This window comes from Vicia villosa, linkage group LG4, assembly GCF_029867415.1.
Source record: "Vicia villosa cultivar HV-30 ecotype Madison, WI linkage group LG4, Vvil1.0, whole genome shotgun sequence".
NCBI classification, from domain to species: domain Eukaryota; kingdom Viridiplantae; phylum Streptophyta; class Magnoliopsida; order Fabales; family Fabaceae; genus Vicia; species Vicia villosa.
The window spans coordinates 64,955,411-64,962,204 of NC_081183.1; the positions used below are offsets into that span (position 1 = coordinate 64,955,411).

At 35.1% G+C, this 6,794-nt stretch overlaps 1 non-coding gene across 1 annotated transcript; it reads left to right on the forward strand.

The window, feature by feature from the left end:
* The first annotated feature begins 205 nt into the window (after positions 1-205).
* LOC131600793 (small nucleolar RNA R71) lies at positions 206-312 on the forward strand. The gene has a single exon (XR_009283401.1). It is a non-coding gene; the product is annotated as a small nucleolar RNA R71 (small nucleolar RNA).
* Positions 313-6,794: the final 6,482 nt, after the last annotated feature.

A 6,794-nucleotide genomic window follows, 5' to 3' on the forward strand; every position in this document is an offset into this window, starting at 1 on the left:
GTACATTCCTCCTTTGGTTTGGGTTTTCTCTAGAGCGGCTCGTTCTCCACCCTATTGGTAATGGTTTTGTGCCATGTTCTCTATGAGGTTGTATGCTTCATCATGAGGTTTGTCCATTAATGCTCCGCCAGCAGCGGCATCTATATTCATTTTAGTGTTATATAGGAGACCACCATAGAAAGTATGGATGATCAGCCATGGTTCGAGTCCATGATGAGGGCATAGTCTAAGCATGTCCTTGTAACGTTCCCAAGCTTCGAAGAGTGATTCGTTATCTTTCTGGGTAAATCCGTTGATTTAACCTCTTAGCATAGCAGTTTTGCTAGGCGGAAAGTATCTTGCTAAGAATACTCTCTTCAATTCGTCCCATGTAGTTATGGAATTAGAAGGCAGGGATTGAAGCCACGCTCTAGCTCTATCTCTCAAGGAGAAAGGAAAAAGACGTAATCGAATAGCTTCGGAACTAACGTTGTTAGCTTTGACAGTGTCGGCATATTGCACGAACACAGATAAATGGAGGTTGGGATCGTCTGCAAGGCTTCCAGAGAATTGATTCTGTTGAACAGCTTGTACCAACGAAGGTTTCAGTTCGAAATTGTTCGCCTCAATCGCAGGTGGTGCGATACTTGAGTGCGGTTCAGCGCATGAAGGAGCGGCATAGTCTCTAAGAGGACGAAGAGCAGCCATCTCTAACTTCGGGGTAATTTGATTTATTTGATCAGTAAAGGTCAATTCCTGATTAATCGGAATTGGTGCTACTTCGGGAAGATTGCAAGCTCGACGTTTGACGTTAATGAAACGTTCGATCTTGTTAATTCGTTGTATTAAATCTCCTCCTTGTGAACGAGTATTTGGCATACAATCATTCAGAAAGAAAGAAAGAATTGCCCTAGTCTCTACGGTGTAACAGTGAGTTACTGTGGACCTCCGTTTTTTAATCCCGGGCCATACCTCTGTTCTGTAGAGATACGTGAACTGACTCTTTTTTTATCGCTTAATGCTTTCGCATTTTTTGAATTCACAGAGTCGCCACCGACCTTTTATTTTATCCAATTAAGGAAAGGTTTATAAAAGAAACAGAAAAAAGACCTTTAAGAAATTCTGGGTAAGGGGGTAGGTTATACAAAGGGAAGGTGTTAGCACCCTTTGTATCCATGGTTATCCATGGGCTCTTAAGTTTGCTTAGCTCACTTGTTTTTCGATCACTTTTCAATTGCTCTGAAATTGCTCATATGTGGTTGCAAATACCTTTGTAAATTGAATTTTGTAATGATTCGTGTGTGGATGTATACAAAATGCTTGTTTATCTTTCGAAAGATGTTTTTGAAAAGAACGTTAACTTTGTAATAATCCGTGTTTGGATGTATACAAAGTATTGTCTTTTTTGAAAGTTTTGTTTTGAAAAACAACAGTGTATGAGAATTTTGTTTGTTTTGATTTGAGCAAGCAAACTAGGAGGTCTACCCTGAGTTGTAAGGTCTTTATCCTATTTCCTTTAAAAATCTATCCTTTCACCGGATATAAACGCAAGGTTCGATTTTGTACTCAAAACAGTAGAATTTTGACTTTGATTTTGAAAAGAATGAGAAGGGATTACCTTAAGAGGTGCAAGTGTGATTGTGATTGTATTCAGATATTTTATCTTTGAAGTTAGTGATCTAACGGTTCAATTTTATCTTTGACATACACGCAGTTTATATTTGCTGGAAATTAAAATGCGGAAATGTAAAGTGCGGAAAGTAAATCTACGCTATTACATCGATTGTGCAGGAAATGTAAACTAGCCTATTTACATGAATTTGACATCCTATACATTTATCTAGGAATTTAAATTGCAAGAAAAATAAAAGGCATGTTTTTTGGATTTTTTATGATTTATTTTAATTATAATTAATGCATGATTAATTAAATTAAAACGAAGAAAAAGGATGAAAATAGATTTAAACCTAGAAATTAAGTTTAAAATATGTACAAAATATTTGTCAATTAATTTTAAAACAAAACTAATTTTTTTGAATTTTTGGAATTGATTTGAATTTGATTTAAGTTAATTAAAACATAATTATGCAAATAATTATACAAATAATTAAAACTTAAAGATAAAATTATTCAAAATATGTACAAAATTAGTTTATAATATATAAACAATATTTTATATAAAGAACAATTTTTTTTTATGATTTTTTGATTGGTTAGAATAATTAAAAAGCAAATATATAAATATATACTAATTAATTATGCAAAATATTGAAATTTTGAAGGAAAATAAAATATTTTTATTTCAGAAAATAATATATTATTTTAGAAGTCTAAAAATATTTTTTGTGTATTTTTTGGATTTTTAAAACTATTTTTAATTAATTTAACAAAGAAATTAAAATAAAATAGAAAATAAAAAGGATACTGATCATGTATGGTTGGATTGAGGGTCCATGATAAGGATTGTTTGATCTGGCGCGTTGGATGATTCATTAAATGAGATCAGATGGTCCAGAAATTGAGGCACGTGGTGATCAGTACACCTGCAAAGCACAGAATTAGAGGAAATTTTAAAAAGTACGCGCGCTGGCTGTCCAATGAGGTGGGGACACCTCATCATCTTCAACCTCTCGCTAGGGCCTTTTACAGCGCTTTTATGAAAGAGCGCTGTAATTGATGAGCTTCAGACCTGCAAAATAACGAATAGGGGTAAACGTGCAAAGAAATTTGGCGCGATGGTACCATTCAACTCGTCTGATCCATACGAACGTAATGGTACTACTTAGGACCTCTAATTTTGCCTATTTCAGAAAGCCCTAATTTTGAGATGAAGAACCCTAAAATGGTAGTTTCGTGTATACGTGTTCAAACTCCAATTAAGTTTCCAGAAATGATCTACACCTCAAACCAAACTTAATTATATGTCTACATCTTGCTAAGCATGTGTGAATAACCAGATACAAGTTGATTTAGGTTTGAACAAATTATGACCTGTATAGCTCGATTTAGTGAGCTTCAAGGCTTGCAATTGATTGAGATACGTTTATTGATGTTCAAGGAAGGTGTTTGAATATTTATTTTGTATTGAAATGGACTGAAACTTAAAATTCGAATTCCAAGTTTCTTTGAAAATTACAAGTTGTTACAAGAGTGCTATATGCTTATGAATGCTACTGAATTCATTCTCTTCATGTTACTGAAGCATGCTAGGCTATTTATAAGCATTGAGTGCTTAGAATTGAAGCTAAGAAGCAACTAGTTGCCTTTGTGGAATTCTTGCATTTTTTATATTAAAAAAGCTTTGAATTATTGACCAAGTCTTCTTGTCTTCAATGCACCTGCCTTGCTCTTCAATTCTCTGCAGAAAGATGAAGATTCCTTGGGTGAGTCATGCTTGGAAATCAAGCTACCCATTATCCATCCATTTTCCTTTTAATTTAATCTTAAAATAAGATAAAATTATGCCAAAAATGGATAAAAAAGGTGTGGGCCTTGTCTTGGTCGTGGGAGGCCCATAATATCATGGAAATGATGTTTGAATGCTGAAAACTTGGCCCCATTTGGAAAAAATACATTTTTGAGCAATGTTGATTTCATGCATTTTCCCAAAATTTAGCCAACTTCAACAAGGTGTAAATCCCTCAATTTTTGTCATATGAAGGAGTTCTTGCACTTTTTGGAAACCTCAAAGAGTCCTCTAACCAATGTCTTTGGTCTCATGTCAAAATGATTTTTGATGCTCCTTGTGTGTCCTTTTGAAAAAAGTGTCTTTTTGTTGACTTTGAAAATGACCTGTAATGTCTTTGGTCATATTTTTCAAATGGTGAATCCAATGACCATGGGATCAATGGCATTTGAAAGATAATTGAATTTCCTTCAAAATAAGCTTTGGTTTGAATTTTTTGGATGAAGGATGAGAGAGTTATGATCAGTCAAAGTTGAGTTGACTTTTCAGGCAAAAACCCTAATTTTGAATCTTAGGGTTTTGTTGATTTTTTATCTTTCCTTGATGAATTATGATCATCCAATGATCAAATGATGAATCCTTTGACAAAATATGGACTTTTACAAAAAATTTCATTTTTGACTGTCTGTTGACTTTTTTGGTCAAACGGGTCGTCTGTTGACTGTTTGAGCTGCTGACGGTGGGTCTGAGTGAATTGAAGTTTTAAAATTTGTATGATGGTACTTTGAGATATATGGATGTGCATGAAATCCATTTGAGGTCTCAAAAACTTGTTGCTCCTGTAAAAACAAGAAAAACCCTGATTAGGGACTGTTTGTGTAGGAGACAGTTAAGCGTACCTGATTTTTGTGCAGTGCTGAGTTTCTGCTAATCGCGTGATATTCAGAAGACTTCTAGCACAAAGATCTTGGAATTTTGAATTGTGAAAGATTGATTTGATTGATGGTACAAAACACTGAGAATTGTACTGCCAGCAGTTTGGCTGTCGACTGACTGTTCAGGTATTGACGTAGCAGTTAGAGTGAAAAATCAACAGTCAAAGTTAATTTTCTTTTTTGTTGTTTTTTTTGTTTTTGTTTTATGTGAAAAATGAAAGTTTATTTACATGACTTGTTAAAAAAACACAGACATAATAAATAACTAATATTTACTGTTACCAGTACAGTCTGAGTTTCCTGATTCTGCGCCTGCAAAAAGATTTAACTCTGTACCAATTGTGTCAGTACTATTTATCTGTAAATAAATAAATAGCATGTGTGAAGTAATAAACAGTATTTGGCGTTTGCGTAAGAATAAATTCAACTGCAGGCCAAATTACTGTATAAGAAAAAATTCTAAAAACTAAATGTTTCATATGTTAGGATATTTGTTGAAATAATCCATAATTATATGAGACTCTTAATTTTCAGATTGGAGTTTTCTTGAAAAAAGATGCGGGCAAATTTTGGGGTATAACAGTTGCCCCGATTCAATCTTCTTAAACTTGAAGAGATTGTCTGAAATCTGAAGGTAGAAGATGATTGAATATTTAGATGCCCTGAAAATTTGCACTTACCTTGATCAGAAGAGATGTTGGAAGTTGCATTTGAATGTCGTCTGTGAAATGTTGTTGGCAGATTGAAACATTACCTGAGATGGGCTTTTAGATGCCACCTGGTAAATGGGTTGATGGTTTGTTCATCAGAATGAATCCATTGATTATATCTTGATGAAGGATTTGAAAGTCTTTGTGTTGACTGTTTCGGAACCGTCCAAGGTTACCGCTTTAAGTCTTGGAAGATGATTGCTACGGAACTTGTCCAAAGTTTTTTTCTGCTTTAGATTTTGAAAGTTGATCATTGTGGAACCGTCTGAGGTATCAGCTTTAGATCTTTGATGTTAGATCGTTCTTGAACCGTCTGAGGTATCGCTTTAGATCTGCAATGCTAGATCGTTTTGGAACCGTCTGAGGTATCGCTTTAGATCTGCAATGTTAGATCGTTTTGGAACCGTCTGAGGTATCGCTTTAGATCTGCAATGTTAGATCGTTTTGGAACCGTCTGAGGTATCAACTTTAGATCTGCAATGTTAGATCGTTCTGGAACCGTCTGAGGTATCAACTTTAGATCTGCAATGTTAGATCGTTTTGGAACCGTCTGAGGTATCGCTTTAGATCTGCAATGTTAGATCGTTTTGGAACCGTCTGAGGTATCGCTTTAGATCTGCAATGTTAGATCGTTCTGGAACCGTCTGAGGTATCGCTTTAGGTCTTTGATGCTAGATCGTTTTGGAACCGTCTGAGGTATCGCTTTAGATCTGCAATATTAGATCGTTCTGGAACCGTCTGAGGTATCGCTTTAGATCTGTGATGCCTGTTTTTGAGTTGATAGGTGATCAGAATGAATCTTCGGATTGATTATATCTGAGAGAACCGTTCATGGAATTCAGGTGAACACTGCATGTGATTGAGAACATCTTTGTTGAAGATATCCGTCTACCTGAAAAATCAAGTTAGTGATATGCAATGTTTATGATGCATGTAAATGTGAGATATTCCCGGAGAAATATGCATGTGATGTTGTGTATGAATATGCGCATGAATATGCGCATGATGCATGATGTATGAATATGATGTATGAATATGAATATGTGATGTATGAATGTGAATATGTGATGTATGAATGTGAGATGTCGAGCTTCTATTTGGGAAAATAAATTTCCGCCAGTCATCTGGATATGACTATATTGTGATCGTTGATGATCTTTTGTCTTGTTTGAGTACCCTTGGCTGGGGAAATTCTTTGAGAACCCTGGTATTCTGTTGAAGGATCTTTGAATATCTCTTGAGAATGAAAGGTAGCTGGAAGTTCTGATGCCCTTTCAAATGGGAATGAGGAAGATGCATAATCCTCCGATGCACTATCTGACCAAGTCCGGGTGCGGGGATCACACCTTCTGAAGATAGTAATCTGGAACAACCCTGCTGGGGGATAAGACTTCTTTTTGAAGAGAAAATCTTTTTGAGGAATTTGCTGAGAAATGCGTTTCTCTTGGGGATTTTCTTCTGATGGGATGATGTCCAGATAATTAGGACATTTCCTGAATGCTATTCCTGTTTTTCCTGGTAAACATCAATCATATTCAAATGCACATGTTCATTCAAAATTATCATTGGGACGCTTACGTATTTAAAACAGAAAAAGTGAAAATAGTGATTTTTGAGCCTAAGCTACATTGATTTTTGAAAAAGAGCCATGATAGGCTGGTTAGCACAGGGAGACAACAATCCTAGAAGTAGGAAATTGTCAGAAAGTTTTGGAAAATATTTATGAAGATAAATAGCTATGTGAAAACGATCCAGTCAAGTTTC